Here is a 19,450-nt window from a genome sequence, read left to right as displayed (position 1 = left end):
TGTTGAATTACTGTAAGAATATTATAGAAAAATCGTGCCAAAGTAATAATGGAATTTACATAGAACTATTAATGTTCAAATTGTAAACAAAACTTAAAAAACAATTAAAAATCTCTGAAGAATGGTATTCAGTGAGAAAAAAAACTTATTTGTTTTCCTAGAGTTATTTTACTTGCTTATCATGGGTTCTGTCATCAGACACAATGACGTGACTTTCACATAACACTAATGTGAAATCAGGAATTTCCAGAAATGAGGGTTTGAGAAATTAGAAACGCTACAGAGTAACAGACATGGTTACTTTGTTATGTAGTGAATCATTAATGTACAGTCAAGTTGGTATGAGACATATTTCCATAAATCTACTCCAAAACACAATTAATTAAATCTTTCGATCTTGGCACTTGCATAGGAGTAAATTACAAATACATAGTGGAATCAAGTGGGCAAAATGCTTTTCCAAATCCCTGGGCATACTTTCAATGTTGTCAGGAGGCTTGATGCCTGTCAAACTTCTTGAAATACTGCGTAAATGCTTGCCAATAACAGATGGTGGAGACTGAGAAGGAGAGAACCATTTGTTGTGTAACATCATGATGAGCTTTAAGCCGCGAAAAGATGTTATGCAAATTAGCCGAGGGTACATTCAATGTACCCTCGGCTAATTTGCATACGTAACTTAACGCCATGGTTCACACCTTGAAGCTTCGTGAAAGAGAGACGAGGTGTTATTTTAATTTGCTTCTTTCAGTAAAAGATGACACTGTCGAGAGATGATTGCAATTTGCTATGGATAATTATGTTGAAAGCGTGAACAAGGCCTGCGTAGCAGGCGCCTGTATATTTCGAGCGCGTGTATGGAAAACGCGAAAGGCGCGAGACGGCCTCGCAATTTTCATAAAACCCTGCTACACTTCGCAGACTAGCGTTAACAATGCTAACGAATATCATCGAGCCTATGCTTTCTAGATGAACCCGCTTAGATGAAAAGAAAACAAATACCACAGCCACTCTTAACTTTATTTAAAAGAAGGTATTATTACGCTTTCTGTAGCACAGAAATCATTGCAAATTAAGAATAAGGCAAGATAAAAAAAGCCTAAAAAGATACCCGCGAGTAATACATTCAATGACTAAAAGCAACCGGAACAAAACTTTTTCTTCGTTTAAAAGTTTAAAAACAAGAATTACAGTAAACCTAACACATCGAAGCGGCTTCTTCACTCTGCACTTAAAGCCGCTTTTAATTCTTTAATAGTGGGCCGATCTTGGGGCGACGCTACTAAAGCATTAATCACTGCAGCAACATTGCAGAAGCGCGAAATGTTGTAAACAGTTTTGACAAGAAATGCCAGAGCGTATACATCGCTTTCAATCGATGGTTTCCCGGTACCATCAACAAGTTCCAGTGCATTGTATGACTCTTTGTAATGAGATCGCAAATGTGCGGGTTTAGGTGGAGGATTCCTTGCTTTACACAACATAACACTGTTTCCAAAGTCAATTATTACGGGATGAAGCCTTTTATCTTCGCGTTTCTCTTACTTACTTACTTACTGCCCTATACGCCATCGGCGCTAAGGGCAGCAACAAAGATTCTCCACACATGCCTGTCACGAGCTTTCTTTTCGATGTCTCCCCAGGTGTAGTTAAGGGTTTTAAGTTCGCTTTCCAACGTCCGCCTCCAAGTTGTTCTTGGTCGTCCTCGCTGTCTTTTCCCTTCTGGTGTACGAACATTCCAAAAACCAATCCTTGTCTTTGTTTTGGCGTTTAAGACTTCCATCCTCATGGTAGCAGCTTCCTTTCGGTTTTCACCGCTAACAGTCATACAAGTCATCGACTCTGGAAGCCCGTCACAACCATTTGCTGAAAATTTCTTTGCCGCTGTTTCTGTAACAATTATTTTTTGCTGATAGGGTTGTTAGCCCTATGCAAACCCCCAAACCTGGAGGACCGGTGTGCCAGCTTCGTCTGGCCCCTCACTCTCAGACCTTTACGGCATGGTTGAACCTGCCAGGAGTTATATAACTCCCGCCGTCATAGCCCTGGAGATCCTAGGAACTCACAAGCTACCCCGCCACGACAAGGCGCCAGCACGTGGGGTAGATTGCGTTTCTCTAAGACAACATTATTTGATTTCAGGTCATTGTGTGCATACCTGCAACTGTGTATGTAATCCAAAGCCTCGGCGGTTTCGACAAGAATTCTGTTCCATGTTTTTTGTTCACTAATCAAGTTCGTTTTCCTCGATTTATAAAGTGTTAGGCTATCACGTCCGTCGCCATGAAACTTTAACACAACACTCACTGGCTCTTCTTTTAAACATACACCGAAAAAAAGTGGTATGCCAGGGTGATCGCCCAGCTCAAGTAGCACATTCGCCTCGTGTTTTGCCTGCTTCTGTAAAAACGACACGCGTTCTTCACCTGGACGGCTTTTGTCGTTGTATTGTTTTATGACAACACAAATTCCTCGATACGTGCCCGGATAACATGTGCCAAATGTTCCATGTCCAATTGACCTTGCCGCCGAACTATGCGTCAAATTTGCTGGACATATTTCCTTGACACGCGTTAGGTTGCTTGACGATTTTGGTTTTGCGGCTATGCGCACTTTCCGTGTCGCGGTCTGTAATGCAACTTTACTCTCTTTTTTCTTTTCATCGTTAAGCGCAGCGTTGACCATTCTCTTACCCCTCGACAGACACTCTTTCGGTTCTTCCAACCTTCTTTACTTTGTATTGTGGCTCGCGTTTGCTGGTGACCGAGGTTCCACGATCATTGCCTCCACCTCTGGCTCTTCAGCTTACCCGCGCTTTCTTTCTTTTTCTCCTGCTTTTTTGTTTCCTTCGGAGAGCCTTGAAGTGCTGAAGTGTATCTTGTGTAAATTCCTTCCATCTTGTTTTCCGCTTCTTATTCGACTCCATAGTAAATTCGCGAGTAAAATGAACGAGAGATTTCCTTTTTACTCCCTGTGCATTTTTCACCCATAACAAGAGACCATTGTTTCGCGGCAAAAGTTAATACCTTAAAATCATTGGTCAAAATAACAATGAACAATGGCAGCATAGCGGGAGTTCCCCACTCACTACTTTTGTCACATCATGTTAGTCCCCTCTACTAGTAACTGTGGTCACATTAAACATGGCTGACACATTCTTGGCTGTGATGAATGTTCGAAAAAGTTGAAAACATTTCAAGCTCTTTTAAAGCACTTCGAGCAACAGCATGTAAGCAGACGTCTCCCTAGGCGGGCAAAGTTTTTACAAAATGATGAAGTTCAAATGCCAATTCCAGAAGCAATAAGATCTCCCTTACAAGCACATTACAAGGCATGGTTGACGGGAATAACGGAGCGCATCAATGGAGTTCATCACCAAAGACACCGGCGTAAGTTCATAGCACAACTACACTGACATGTTAACTATGATTGATTTATCTTTTCTTATTCTAAATAATAATCAAGCTTAGAAATGACAACGCGCCCACATGCAATACGTATCTGGGTTCCTCCTGACATCTCCTTCCTCGCACCTTCTTTCAAAACAACTAAAGGCGCGCTCGCGGTTCCCTCCCTGTCGCGCGTTGGTTTTGAAGGATAAGTAAATACCCATTTTAATTAACTTTTTCATGGTTTCGTTTAGTTTAAAACTACCGTAAGTACCGAGATATGTGTCCAAGAATAACTTCGGAAATCATAAATTGTTACCAGAAATGTAGTTGAAGAGTGCCTACATACAAGTAAATTATTAAGTTATACTTTTCAAGCCCCCTCAAATACACAGTTTGTTTTCATTGAAAAAAACAACAAACAAATAAATAAACAAACACGCAGTGAAATGAAAATTCCTTTTAAAAAAAAAAAAAACTCATACAGTATGTTAAATAGGCCACATCCTTTTACAGGAAATTGGCAGACACTGGAGTTCAACATGGTGCCATCAAGTTTCTTCCAGCAGTTGCTCAGAAATCTGAAGGACCCCCAGCCTAATGCTGTCAGAAACCAGCAACATTGGCGAGCCCCAATTTTGTGTCCTTCGTCAAGGAAAGTGACATATCGCTTTTTTGACTTGGAAACACTTGAAGCAGCACTGGGAAAACAAAACACTGTTGCTCTTCAAAAACAAGTGCAATGGAGTGGTGATAAACAGGTCACTGACTATTTAAGCGATATCGATCCAAGAGAAGCACTTGCTGCTGCAAAAAACAAAGCTCATGGAAAAGCACCTTAACCCGAGTTGGATCAGATATGGTGGCCAAACCTCTACAACACTCCTTTGTTGGGGAAAATGTGCATTCGATTGTACGTTAATAGAGTGCAACTGTAGTGTACACGTTACAGCCATTTCTTCAGGCAAGAGGTGTTTTTCTTGTGATCACAGTGTGAAGACTATTTTTATCCTTTGTAGCACTGGCTTATGTTGCTACTTCGTGCTCAAGCGCTCCGGCAATCCTATGCAAGCATTAGGGCAATCCTTTGCGAGCTTTTGGCCAATTCTTTGTAAGCCGCTTTGACTAAAATGGAGATTTTTTCCAGTACCGTTCACTGAATGCACACACTTAACCTACCTACAAAGGGACTTTTAAGGTGCCTTCTAGGATTCTGGCCTCTGGGACAGAACCCGGCAATGTTAGTGGATTACATGTACCTGTAAATTTGATGTTGTACTTTCTTCCATCGACAACAACTCCAGTCTTCTTTATTTTCGCTTTCTGCTCATTAAGAGCCACAGGATATACAGAAAGGGCGCTTTGTGAACTTTTATTGACAAAGTTGATAGGCACAATCCCAACAGCCACTTGTTTTCGGCCTAAAAATATAAAAAAAGATATTAGTGAGCAGACATAAATAAAAGGTGGCATTGCATGCCTTGAGATCTGTAAAAAAAATCAACACCATGTGCTGCAATTATAGTTAAACAAAGTAAATAAGGTCAAATCAAAAAAATATTTTACATATAAATTTACTTGTATAGTAAACCTATTCAAAACCAGTTTTAGACTAGGTACCAATGCCTTTAAATGTTTTTTTGTACTTGCTCTGCTAGTTTGCTTAGACTTACAGCAGTACTACACATACTATTATTCCAAATGAAGACTACGATCAATTGTTCAACAAAAAATCACGCCAAGATCAAAAGTTTAATAAATATTATTGTCAATAAAGAAAGTTAAACCCTGAAATGTTTAAAGCACTACTAAAATGGTAGTTGTTTCATTTAAAGCCAAAGCAAAAGTTGATGATTCACATAAACGTTACCATTGCAATCCCATGATCAAAAGTTTTAACAATAATTTGGGAATAATTTACCTCCTAGTGGCCGTCCATCAAGCTTTATGTTGAACTTCATACTATTGGACAAATCTTCAGTTAACAGTCGCTGTTCCCTGATTGCCCACACCAGTACCGATTCCAGGTCCACACCATAGGCATGAAAATCCGTGTCCATCTTCTGAATGTGCATAGTGGTGCGAACAACTTTAAAACAAGCTTTTTCACAGCCCTTATTTCATTCTTAGTCAAAAGTACTGCAGCAGCATCAGATTTACCCTGAAAGCAAACATATAAAATTAATACATTAGTTTATTTTTCCTTAATAGCTATTAATACAGAAACCGGCAGGATGTAAAGGCTTAATTAAACAAGCAATAAACGGGGCTGTGCTCTAAGGGTGCCCGGGTGCCTCATGCGACTAACTTTTTTCTTTGGGGGACCAGGTAATCTTATTTCTTTCATAGAAGCTTTAAGCTGGGCACCCTGGATCTCATAGTTTGGAACCTTTGGACTCCTTGTAATTTTTCTTAGAGCACAGCCTTGAATAAAGAAAAAAATAAAATATAAGTGATGCAACCCACATGTTGAATGGGAAATAATTGCCGTCTGTGACTTGATTAACATAATGAGACAGATTGCATAAATCGTGCTCTTATGGCTCGCAGGGCAAAAATAACGAGGGACAAACCTACAGAATACAGTCCCAAACTAAGTGAAAAAATAGTGGAATTATGATTTACTTATTCAATGGTATACAAGCAGCCATTTTGCTCAATCAATCAATTTTGTTATAATGTGGGATGAGGTTGCCCTCCCTATCAGGAAATTCATGTATAAAATGCATGTTAGTTGCTTGTATTTTTCCTCACCCCTCCAGGGCTAGGATAAATACTATGCAACATGCAAAATATCTGCATGTATTAAACATTCAATCATTTAATAAGGTGTATTTATTTTAACATGTACAGATGAAAAATCTAAATCTACCATCTTTATTATTTACTATGTACAGATGAACTTACCCTACTCTTTCCAAGCTTGGTGAGATTTAGCAATGTTTGCCAACCAGCATCGGGTAACCTTCCTTGGAGCTTAAAATATAATAATACCCAGTCAGGAACTTTCATGCTGTGTAGCAGCCGTAGGTATGTTTCTGGCAACAGGAGCTCCGTCAGACCTTTCTTAGTTCCTTTAGTATCCATTACAAGGTTAACAATTTCTGAAAGGGTTTCAGACACCTTTTGTTTTTCTTCACTACCACCATAGAGGAATGTGTTGCCCAAAACGCAGGCCAGGCTCTCGTGGTACTTGGCCAGCACACCATCAAGCTCTTCAGTGACTTTCCTGCATTCTTTTGCCACTTTTCGCTTTTTCACAGTAGGATCAATTGAGTTGCTTTTCAATGTCTCCTCGATTAAGCTTGTGTTGCTACCACAGCCACTGTCACTGTTGTTGCGGGTCCCACTGGTGTTGCTGTTGCTACTCTCATTTAAATGAGATGGTGAAGATGTCGCCAAAGGAGAGGATAAAGGCAGAAAGGAACTCAAGAACTCATTTGTCTTTTCGAGGTTCTTAATTTGTTCCCCTAGTTCGGTGATTTTAGAGTTCAATTTCTGCAATTCAGGAGAACCCTGGTTTGAATCGAAGCTTTTCCCGCCAAAACTGCATCGTGGCTTTTCTTTGCACTCGTCCAAGGCGATTCGATTTACTGCATCCACAACAGGAATAAATTTGGACGATCTCAGGAACCCATCTGCAGCAGAATCTCGCTGTCTGAGCAGTGCAGGGAAAAGACCAAACGAAGAAGCAACAAAAAGTTTGCTCGGCTGCATGTTAAAAGAACAACCTCGTTTGGTGGGCTTAAGATCTGCTGGTTGCACAGAGCATATTTCCTCTGGAAATCGCTTAAAAATATCACTTTTGGCAAACCTGCCGGGCTTAACGCCACAAAGACTCGAGGAAAGCACATACCAGTGTTTTTCAGGGTCAAGATCCTTGCCAGTGACTCTTGCAAGCGACCAAGGACGATCAGAAGACGGCGATCCATCGACGTCCAACTTCATGTCGAAAGCGCGCCGAAAGTTTCAAACACTGATCTCATTGCGCTTTCCAATTGGAAATTCCCGCTTAGGTTACACATTATTAACGTAGTAAACGTTTAACTTGTAAAACAACCCGTAAATTGCTGCTGTAGAGTGATTTTCTCTAAAGAATACTTCGAAATGTACATCAAAATGTACAACAACCTTATCCAGTTATCTGTTATCTGCGACCGGAGGTCTGGAGCCTAACTGTGTGTGACGACACAAACAGTAGCCGCCACGCGCGCGCACATGCGCGCGAAGCCGGTATTAGGCCTGTAGTTCACTTCTTTTGCGAGACCGCGGTACATCTTAAACCACATATAACAACAAATTATCAAAGATTCTGCATAATTTCACGTTGTTCACTAGAACGGGTATGGCAACATTTAGACGGCGTTATTATTGTTAAAGCACACGCATCAAATGCCTGTTTTGTGCTTTGATCAAGTTTCAACTGTTGCGGTTTTAAATTCCGTTCGCGTTTATGGGGCGCTTATGAACAACGGCAGCTAAATCGATCCTTAAATTTCTGTTTTCGAAACTGTTTTAAACAGCCTCAGTAGGTCAGCTTAATTTCTGTTCTATTTCTAAATTTTGTACCCGCTTTTCCTTTGACTTCTTTTGTTTCGCAGCAAATACCTGGTGTACGGCAACGTGATCTGTTGCTTATAATATTTGACCGTGACTCAACTTGCGAAAATCGCTTTGATGACCTGTCGACATAATGAGCTTATCTTAATTCTAATTGACAAAACCTAACACATCATGGGGATCTCAAGCTGAGAATTTTTTAGGAGAGTAAAGCTCCTCATGTCGAAACACCCATTAAAACCTAGTACATAAAATCTGGAACAATGTCAAGAACTACATCAAACCATGTCATAGATGTAAGTCCAGTTATACTAAGGACATCCTTTACCCTTTTTCCTTTCCCCAGTTGCCATTGGACCGAGATTATATTTAATGTCATCAGGGAAAACGTCTTCTTGACCTCCCTGTAAGTGGAGCACTAGAATGACCTTTGCCTTGTGTTACTGTTTTTCCCAGTTCTTCACAGGTGCAACATCCACTTTCCCCATTATGCATGGTCATATGCAAAATATATGACTTAGCTTGAAGGTCAACTATCCCTAAAAATATGCCAAGTTTCAGGGTGACAATATTACTTCCTGTGTTTATCCCCTCATGGTATAAGCTGCACATTTCCTCTCACACTGAAGTCATATATTGCAAGAATCTGGAGATTTCCTTCCTTGCCAAATCCCAAAAATGAAAAACGCTGTCGAAGAGGAATTTTTATTTACTGCCAGAAAAATCGGCCACAGTTTGAATGGTGTGATTTAGTTTGAGGTATACCATCAGTATTAAACATTTCACTAATACAGTTTTCATTGCAAGAAATTGACCATTATCCAACAAATGGCAGTAATATTTGCCATCAGTGATGACTGAGAAAGTTGAACAATGTGAAGCTTTTGCAATCTGAACTCTTTTTTACGTCAAACATTTTCTCAAGTTACCCATCTTGTTCAAAAAAGATATTTTAACTGGGATTTCATAAATCATCTTTCTCTGGCCATGTCAGTGCTTTGAAGAATCTTCAAAATTCTATCAAGCTTGAAATTGACTTCCTTTATCCATAATTTCCGATGTTCCAGGTCTGTGTTCTCCACCCCCCACCCCCCCAAAAATCACACAATCTGCTTTCAGACCAGTCAAAACACTTGGTGATGTGTTCAGAAAACCTAAGCAGTGCCCATGTTAAAACAAAGTTACTGGCGTGGTTTATAAAGCACCGACCGACCGACTGACCTACCTACCTACCTTCCTACCCCCCTACCTCCCTACCTACCTTATATAACCTGAATGATATGACACTCTGTACTACTGTATAAAACTAACACTTGCTGCTTGCTGCTACATACCAGAGCTAATGATTTTGAAAGGTTGTCTCCTTACATGTAGTTTGTTGGCATCATGGTTGCTTAACTTCCCTGTTTTACATTTCGGGGTTAACATTGTTAATCAGTGTTTTCCTATTTATTTTCCAGTTTTTTGGCATTCTGCTGCAGTACCTTCTTTCAGGTGTCAAGGCATTTTTGATTGAAGGATTGTCTAATTGCTGACCAGTTCTTTGTAACTACAGCACGGCCAAACTCTCCACAATGGGAGAACCTCTTCGGGGAAGGGTATCAGTTCTTTGTAGCTACAGCACGGCCAACCCTCTCCACAATGGAAGAACCTCTTCGGGGAAGGCTATCAGTTCTTTGTAGCTACAGCACGGCCAAACCTCTCCACAATGGAAGAACCTCTTCGGGGAAGGCTATCTTTTTCCTCTTTCTCTGGCTGTGTTTGTGCTTTGAAGAATTTCTAAAATGTTATCAAGCTTGAAATTGACTTTCTTCTTCCAGTAGTTGTTATGTCACCTTGTTTATTAATGTCATTTTAAGCTTAAAAGGGGTTTCAATTACTTTTGAAGTCTCAAAGTGGGAACAAGGAAGGTGTTCACTGCCTTTTCATGAACAATCAAGATGAAGCCATACTGGCTGGTAGCACAACTACATGTAGGTACACACTGGCTGGGTATCAATTAGGACAGTAGTGTGGCTGTTATATATTAAGGTATCTTACATTCAATTATAGTCCATGTGCAACCCAGTGAGATTAGACATGAATTTATCTAATAAGTAATACCATAATTAAGAAATAGAAAACATGTTCCGTGTTTCTATCGAGTTATAGAAACACGAGTGGAAGTTTGGGAGAACGAGAAATGCTGTGGGAACACGAGTTGATAGACGAGTGTTTCCACAGCTTTTTCGAGTTCTCCCAAACTTTCACGAGTGTTTCTATAACTCGATAGAAACACAGAAAACATGTTTTCTATTTCTTTTAGAAAACAGCAGAAAGAAAATAACGCACATCAAAGTAATATTTAGCGCTTTCTTTAACATCAAAACGTAGATTCTCTTCACCTCGCGGTTTTACGTCATGAACATAATCAACCAATCATAGTAAGGGAGTCAATGAACAGAAATAAATCAACTGTTCAACATTCGCTTCAAGGCTAAAATTCACCGTTTTTTGGCCAAACAAACAAAAAAAACAGGCCCCAAAGTTAATGTAATTATGAGAAATAACTAAGCCAATGGTTTAACTGAAGTCAAGCACTGGAAGGAGTCAAGAATTTGACAAGAATTGTGGTTTTATTTCGCTTCATCGACGTAACCGAATGGGTTGACGACTGACGCTGCCGATCGAGCGACTCGAACTTGGAGGTGAAAGTGCATTATTTTTCTGTCAAAAGAAGTTTGACTCGGCATTTTGGACGAATATCTTGTCCTGTTAAGGAGCTGTGAATAGTTCTGAAGTGCTGCAAAGCCTAGAATGGAGTGAAGTTGCACCAATTGAATTCATATACTTCTTTGAAAGGTCAGCCGCTTGGATAATTTCTTTCACAGACTATTTTTGAATGTGTAGCGGGCTTCGTAAACATCTTTCTCGCTTGTTTTCAAGTGTGCAAATATTTGTTTAGTCCTGGTTTTTGTCAGCTGTGACATTAAAATTTGACACAATTCTTAGTTGTTATTTTTGCATTGCTTATTTCAGCGCCATGAATATTGATTGCCGTGTTTATGACAACTGTCTGTGTCTCCATCGAGTTATAGAAACACAATTTTTAACCAATCAGCGCACATATTTACTTTGTGCTATTTTCTAATGAAAATTGACTCTCAGAATAGAAAACAGAAGCTGTGATAATGAATTTAAAGTGAAAAATATTTTATGACAAGTGGTGTTACATACATGTTTGTAGGACTTCATACAGACAAAGCTATCAGCACTTTAAACTTTAAGAGGTAAAGGGTTCTGTGAAGATTTAAAAATAACTGTTAACTTGGTTTTACCAATTTTGTAATAATTGTACATACCGTAGATGAAAAGATGAGAACACGATACAGTTGTCATCATTAAAATGTAAGGAAAGAAACGAGGAAGTAACGAACCAACTGTGTTAAACGTAATAACTGAGTGATACCGGTATAATGGAAGCATGTTGTAATTAGCCATGGAATAACATTCCTTTCTATTTTCGAAGCATTTCCACAAACCAATACATTTTATCCTAGCAGCATGTTCATTCAATGTGCGTGTAGTGGGTTAGACTACTGTTGAGGAAACTCAGAGGTTTGACCTCTGCCAGTAGTGCTTACTCCCTTGATAAAATCTCACGGCTAATAATTTCACATGGGAGATACCGGTAATCCATGGCACCTTTGTTCCTGTTATTAGCTTATGACAAAAAAATTGAAGCATACCTTTGAATGTAGGTGTCTTCTGTCGGACTATCAGCTATAACAATATAAACCAAAACATTTTAAACATAGCAAAATAATAACAAGGGAGAATCATACATGAGATAATCATTTTTGGCTTATATACATTATTTGTGTGCCTCTATTTGTGTGCCTCTGATAAAGTTTCGGCTTTGGTGATTATATTAGATGTCAAAAGTTGAAAAAAGTTTTACAAAAAGCCTTCAGACTTAATCAGTTTAGTCATTACTATTTTTTGAACACAAGTATCATTAGTCTCAAGGACCTTTCTGATGAAACTATAATGTTGTAATTTTAATGTAAAAAAGTATAAACTTACAAAACCTTAAACTGAGGCTCATAGTACTCTAGTGACGGGTAAATGTTTTCCTTTGTTCAACAGGGAATTGCGAAATTTAACAACTTGATTTTTATTTCTTAGATGAATTTAGAACCATTCATGAACTGTAATAGTGGTCTAGCGTAGAGGATAAAGTAGAGTGTCAAATGCTTCTGATAGTCTGCTTCATAGTTTCACCAAGAGCTAAATAGATTTCTCAAACAAAACCCTGAGAACTGTGCTTAAGCTGGAACATTCCCAAAATCTTCTCCATAAAACGAATGAGGGGGATCAGTTTTCGATTGGCAATGAATTCTCTCATGAAAAAAAGGCAGTGGCAAACACATTCTGAAGAACCGTGGTTTGAACTTCCTTTTTTTCAATATAGTTGGGATGAAAAACTGACATCCATTGTAGCACAATAACACACAAAAGATAAAACCAAGTTGTTCATGATAGTCTTAAAAATAACGAAAGTCTTGAATTACACCTTGAATGCTGGCCAACATAGTGTTGCAAAATGAATCAACATTACTTTTAAAACTGTGAAATGCAAAACATTTGCGGACTTTCAAATTTTGGTAATTAGATAACAAACATTAATTGCATTGTGTACAACGAAAGACGGAATCTAAATATATGTTTGATCTCAAATTGGCACCGCTAACTAGAGTAAAACCAGCAGGGGAAAAAATGTAGAAAAGAAAAGGTAGAAATTTTTCTTTTGATTCATGGTTCCACCACCACTTTCATAAACTCCATCCTGACTTCGATTTTCTGTGTTCTTCTCTTTCATCAGCAGTTGCTGAGGTATTTTTCCTGCAAGCTTCATGTAATTACACCAGTCAAAGATCTAGAAATGAAAACATTGCCATTAACTCCTTCAAGAAAAAAAATGGCTGAATATTTTATATTTGATTATGAAAATATTTAATATAGTGTAATATTCACCATGTAATCACCATTCCTTGTACTTTTTTTCCAACTAATCAATTTTTGGACATTAAAAAACAATCAGGGAATTACAAACACACCCAGTCTACAGATTGATTTCAATGCTTTTGATATCTCAATTGAATTCCTAATTGTGTTGCTCCAAAAAATACCCATACCCCTCCCACAGAAGGTTTTTGAATCCCCCACCCCTCTGGGAATTCCAGTTAAGCCTCATATTTTCCTTTTTAAATTTTGGCTCTTGTTCATGAGACCTCCCCCCCACCCCTTTGGAGGGTGGGGGTGGGTATGGATAATTTCTGGAACTGCACATTCAGTGAGGTACTTAATTCATTGCTACTGATATTGTGATTTCGGCAAGACAGTATTTCGCAGGGTTTTGTTCCCAAACCGGCCAAAAGATACATTATGACATATTTCAAGGTGGAAAGGAGACACGAAGCTGCGCCACAATCGTAGATTGAACTGGTAATGGAAAAAATTCCCCTTCTGGTGGCTGGTTTATCCTTGATTGCGATTTTAAAGCCAGACATGTCTGAAGTTACATGCCACTGAATTCCAAGAGCCCTCTCTATAAGCATGTGGTCAAAATCCAAATCCTTAACTGCTGCCACACAATCAGATTCAGAGATGTATTCGAAGACTTTGGATGAGTTTGATAGCCACTTGCTTAGACGGAAACCACAAAATGTCCAGGATGGCCACCAAATGGCAAGGATGAAGTTAAGCCTATCATTCAACTACTTCATCTTAAATTCGTCACAATGGGACAACCAATGTCATGCATTACAGAGGGGGCATGTGAGGTTGTCGTTGTTGCGATTTTCCTGCTGTGGGGCTGCGTCAATACCGATTTGAGTTTGATGATTTAAACAGTGGCTTGGTTCTTGTTTTTCAAACCTCCAAGAGCTACTTGGCTGTCCTGTGTGACATTTCCAAAGCTGGGGTGTGTGGCAGTGGAAGCCTTTAAGGTAACAAAGTCATTTGGTGATCCTGTCGGCCACGTCCTGCCACTTCAGCTTTAGACCATAAGGCAGCCTATCCACAATCATTTTTATGGTGTCCGGGTTCTCTACTTTGCTTAGACAGCAAATTTCTTTTGAAGTATTCTTGCAACCGGTAACCAAAACTGCGCTGTCCTGTCCTCTGCTTCAATGGGTTGTCCTTTTGTGAGCTTGTTAATGTAAGCGGTTGCAATTCTACAGCTTTAACCACTTCGTTTCTTTAGTAGACTTCTAGCTTCCTGATATCGTTCTTCTGGTCTCATAGATAGGGAACTTATACCTTATTGTTACTTATTTTCGTGGGACTTAATTTTCGCGAATTGCGCGATTTTAAAAAAATCGCGAAATTTAAGACCCGCGAAAAAAGATTCTCGCAAAAAATAACGACGCGAAATTTAATACCCTTCTATATAATTTGTTATGTATACTTAACGTTGCAGTCAGTTTTCTACTTAATTACCTTGGTACAGTCGTCAAACAAGCTTTACTTTGTTGCAAAGGAACATGTCAAACTGTTTTAAAGTTCTGTTTTGTTATATGGTTTTGTTCAGTGTCATTGGAAACTGTTGCAGTGGAAAATTGAAATCAGTTGGACCAATTTTGAGACTTACTGTTTGTTAATGTAGACCAGTGTTTTGACAATTTTCGCGAAATTTAGTTCCCGTAATCGTATTTTTTTGGCCAAATCGCTAAATTTAAGTCCCGCGAAATATGGCCGTTCCATTTTCGCGAAATTAAGTGCCCGCGAAAATAAGTAACAATAAGGTACACTACATCCGGTTGTGGGAGTGTTAGGGCCTGTGTGCTCTCTTGTTGTCGCTAAAGTACTGGTGCATTATGGAATTCTGATGGCTTTTAGTAATTAATAGCCTCTCAAAAAACGTTTGAGATGAAACAGGATTCTCTGTCGCTAATTCTTTGGTACCAGTTGGCTGGGAAAATTGCTTAACTGCTTGTCGGCATTCGGATTGAGATGCTCGCTACCTTTAGGATGCTCAGTAGAACTTTAAATAAAAAATAAATTGCTATATTTAGAGAGGAAGCCACATCAGCGCTAGCTGGTTTTCATGCGGGTCCTCTTTGAGGTGGCTTATGGTCCACACACATTGTCGGTTCATTTCTCGGCGATTTGAGTTTCAATGGCAATTCCTTTACTGCGTCAAGGGGTGGCTTCTCGGCTATTGGAGCTAGAGGGGTGGGGCTGCTCTCGTGATCTGCCTCTGCTTCGACATACACCAACTCCTCAGTAATTTCGGTTTGAAGCTTCGAAGCTCTAACGCTCTTTTTCGTAACTGAAGACTTAGCTCTTCTCTTTGAAGGGTGGGGGACTTTTCAAGGTTAGCTGCTTCGGCTTGTAAAACTGCTCGTTTTGCAGCAGCCTTTGCCGATAATCCATGTAAACAAGATGGCCCACTGGAAGAAATCAGCCATAAACCTTAACTGTAATAAAGCCCAGACTATCATCCAGTGCAATTTCACAGTTAAGCAATCAGGCCCTTATATCATAACACTCGCATGAAAGTAGCAAAATAAAAAACAACTGACAGAGAATGAAAATAACAAAATTCTTAAAGACAATATTATGCTTCACAACAGCTTTTAGTATTTGGAGCATCCTGTATGTCTTGGTAAGTTGGAGAATGCAAAGCCTTGGTTCTTGCTTTGTTACATATGTGTCGTGCTTATCGTTGAAATTGACTTGAATGGCATACTTCTCATTTAAAAAATGCCTTACTTGCAGTCACCTTTCCTGCTTGCTAAGTTTCCTGGCCATAGGTGCGTTTCCATCTTTCCAACGGTAATGCACCTGAAGACTTCCACCCTACAAAAGAAAAACCTGCAAAGGGTATATTATCTTTACAAGATGCAGCAGGCGACTATACAGTTCCACCCACTGTGTAGGATTTGTTTGCTCATCATTTCTCAAATTTTTAATTATGCCACTGTCCCTGGCTAGAATGCATCCTAAAAAACTATATTTTGAATAATTTATCATTTTCATTTGAAGTGCATAATTCAGATCTGCACCATAAGTTTGACCCTAAAATCTAAATTTGAAATCAAAACTTTGGATTTCCTGTCAAAAAGGTTGACACCTCACGTCAATAATTACCAAACATTTGTATGACGTTTTCAAAGTTTATACTCCAGAAGCCAACTTAAAGGTTATTTGAAGCTCCAAAAAATACGATTATATCAGAAATATGCATATGTATATTTTCTCATCAAAACATACAAACTACCTGAAGAAGCTATGTCATAATCAGCTCTTTACCAGTCAACAAATAAATTAGTTATCCATTTTGATAATTTCCTGCAATTTTGTGACTTGCATAACATGTTCCACATACCCGAGAGGGAAAACCATCATTGAAAACAATTTTTAAACCACAAAACTTTTCTAAATCACTCACAATTCTTTCTTTGGTTGCTTTAGTATCAAATAAATCTAATGGATGACTCTTTGGAACAATATTTTCATTGCAAGTTTGGCAAACAGAAATTTGAACTGGGTATGACTTGGTTGGTTTCCTTTCTGCCTTGATGCCTGAATTTCTCTTCCTGTCTCATTCTATTGTTTTGAGTTAAACCAGAAGCACTAGAGGTCTTAATCCTTGAAATTAAGCCAGAAAGATTGAAGAATGGAAAGGAATCTGGTATTTATGTGGTCATTCTGATGCTTTATCATCAAGATTTAGTTCTTTTGCAGTGATGTTGCCGTTAAAATGAAGTGATATTTGGCAGTGTTTTTCTAGTGATTTCAGGACTTTCCTGAAACTTTTTTTTTGCCAAATTTAGACCTAAAAGAACCCCTGTTGTTTCATCTGCATGTTAAAGTAGCTTTGTTTCCTCCTGTCTAATTTTTATATTTTTAATTTCTTCATTTTTCTGAAAAGTCATTGCTACCTGTCAAATTAAAAAGGAAAACCCAGCTCCAGCATAAAATAATCTGATGCTAATTCATGGTATAAATTATAACATTTTAACGTAATGTATAAAGTTACAATAGCAAGACCTTAACATTTTATGTATATACCTGTAGGTCTCTTTGAGGGTTTTGATGTTATCTTCCATATAAATTGTTAACCAGTTGAAAATGCATCTCCTTTTTTTGAAAAAAGGATCCCTCTTTCATTCAAAGGAAGCAGTTTAAATTTAAAATTGTTACCCTCTGAGTGACAAAATATTAACAGCTTTGAAAAAGTTGACAAGAAATATGAAATATGGCAACTGGTGTTTGTATAAATTGTATGCAAAGCATAACCTGAAACAAAAAGCGCAAACAAAATGTTAGATAAACTACCCCAGCTGAAAACTTTATTTCATCACGAATCTACACAGTAACTAGCTGATATCTCAGAAAAACATATATAAAGGTGACAAACAAGGAAACAAAAACAAAAAAATAACACAAAGCCTATAACTAAAGCGGTACACAAATAGATCAAATAAGCTGATAAGTTAAGTGTTATTGTCAGAGAAAACCGGGCAGGAGCAAAACATCGGGGTCGGCCGTTTACCTTCATCTTTTTACATTATAAAAGCTATCTGATAAGATTAGCAACGGTGGCATTTGCAGCAGTAGAGGTTCTTTTTTCTTCGAGATAACACTATTCCGTAATTTTGGGCCCTCCAACGGCCTAAAATATCCGAAATTTTGGGCAACTTTGGGTGAGCCTACAACACACTTTGTATGAGTCCTCAGACTTCTAATATTTTTTATATGACATTTATTCCCTTATAAGTTGACTGGGATATGTAAATCCTTCTAAGCTTTAAAACTAATTTTTTTACGAGGGGTTAAAAATTGTCATTGAATCGTTAATGAGCTTGACCCAAATTTGAGTCATTTTCAGTCGACTGTTTCACAAAAGTGCGGCAGTCTATTTGGAAAATAAAACCATCCCTCGATAGTCTTTTGTGCTGTTATCAAAATGCAGATCAGTTAAAATTGGTATCTAGAAGTAAATCGGAGTTAGCGGCGTCTGAAACTGACATTTCAATTTTTAATTAACATATTTCCCGCCAAATTTTTCTTGAAGGTTATCACTACGTTGTTCCTACTTCAACGATTGCAGCCCATAATTCAACAAAAGGGGCGTTCAAAAGTAAATTGCTTTGTTCCCTGGGCTATGGGGTGGAATTTTAAACCGTCTTGTTGCTATTTAGCTTGGTTAAACAGTTAAAACCGTCAACGTGATATTTTATACTGAGCTCAATTTTCCCGCGAAAGTTGTTAAAATGTCACGCAATGTTGCAAAGCAGGAATGTTTTCACAAATGATCTTTTTGTGCCTGAAGCAGAAATGTTAAACATTCCATATACTATTTTTTACCGCCAAACCGCTGTTCAAAGCAAGTTAAGTATCTTATTGTTACTTATTTTCGCGGGGCTTGCGAAAACAAAGTCCCGCGTAAACGTATTTTTAAGGCTTTTAATGTATTTTTTGGCCAAATGGCGAAACTTTAGTCCAGCGATTATGCCCGTTCCATTTTCGCGAAATTAAGTTCCCGTGAAAATAACAAAACGTAAGAGCTATTGAAAAAACCTGGCTGGTGACATATCTCTTTAATTTTCAGCAGGATTTTTTACAAAAGGAGCACAAGAAAAAATTAAATAGCAACGTTTAATTAAATGACTGATACTCATTGTTTGTACTTTTGCCGTACAAAGTAATAAAAAAGGAAAAAAATGGTGCCGTAAATCAGCGACAAACAGATCATCTATCCGCTACAATGGATTAAAACTAAAAACATGTAATATCATAGATTGAATGACCGTAACAAACACCTGGTGTTTCGACATTGCAAAACATTATGCTGAAGCAGTAGCTCCTGGTTCAAAAGTATACTTCCCGTGCAACCACTGCGCAGACGAGCGGAAAGCAGTATGTATAGGACATTAATAAAGAAAATACGTTATTTGAAATAGTCTCCTCAATGGGTTCGGAATGGAAAACAAGTATTATATAACAAACGTACTTAGGTTATTAGTTAACGTTCACAGAAACACGAAAGTTTGTTTTCATGTTAGCGCTTCAAAAGGATTCTCCCAAACTCTGCTGAATGCCGGTAAATCAGGCTATGTAAGCACACAGTGGTTATTTTATATTTCTTTCATAAAATACACCCAAAGAAATAAAGCGACGTCATAAATGTGGTTATATAGCCTCAAGGGCTTTAGCCTGCTTAGCAGGCGCCGTAGTTGCGAGGAGGCCACGCGAGGAAAAATTGAGGAGGAAAAAATCTATTTATCCTTGCGTGGCCTTCTCGCGATCGCACACTCGCTTAAACCCGCTAAACACCTATACAGACGCCTGCTACGCAGACTGCATGGGCTTACAGTGGAAATCCAGCATAAGTGTCATTTGAAACTTCTTTCTTTGACGTGCAATAAAGATACCGTCAAATGCGTTACTAGACCAAAAAGCCTAAGCCTACCGCGCTTCAGAAAGCGTGCGCATGAACTACGGCTTGT

General features: G+C 38.6%; 1 pseudogene; it reads right to left on the bottom strand.

Annotated features, from left to right (window-relative positions):
* Window positions 1–4,568: 4,568 nt before the first annotated feature.
* Window positions 4,569–7,337, bottom strand: LOC144648327 (uncharacterized; annotated as a pseudogene).
* Window positions 7,338–19,450: the final 12,113 nt, after the last annotated feature.

This window comes from Oculina patagonica, chromosome 4 (genome assembly GCF_052425735.1).
Source record: "Oculina patagonica isolate OP01 chromosome 4, crgOcupat, whole genome shotgun sequence".
Taxonomy (NCBI): domain Eukaryota; kingdom Metazoa; phylum Cnidaria; class Anthozoa; order Scleractinia; family Oculinidae; genus Oculina; species Oculina patagonica.
This window is presented reverse-complemented; position numbering and strand designations above follow the sequence as displayed.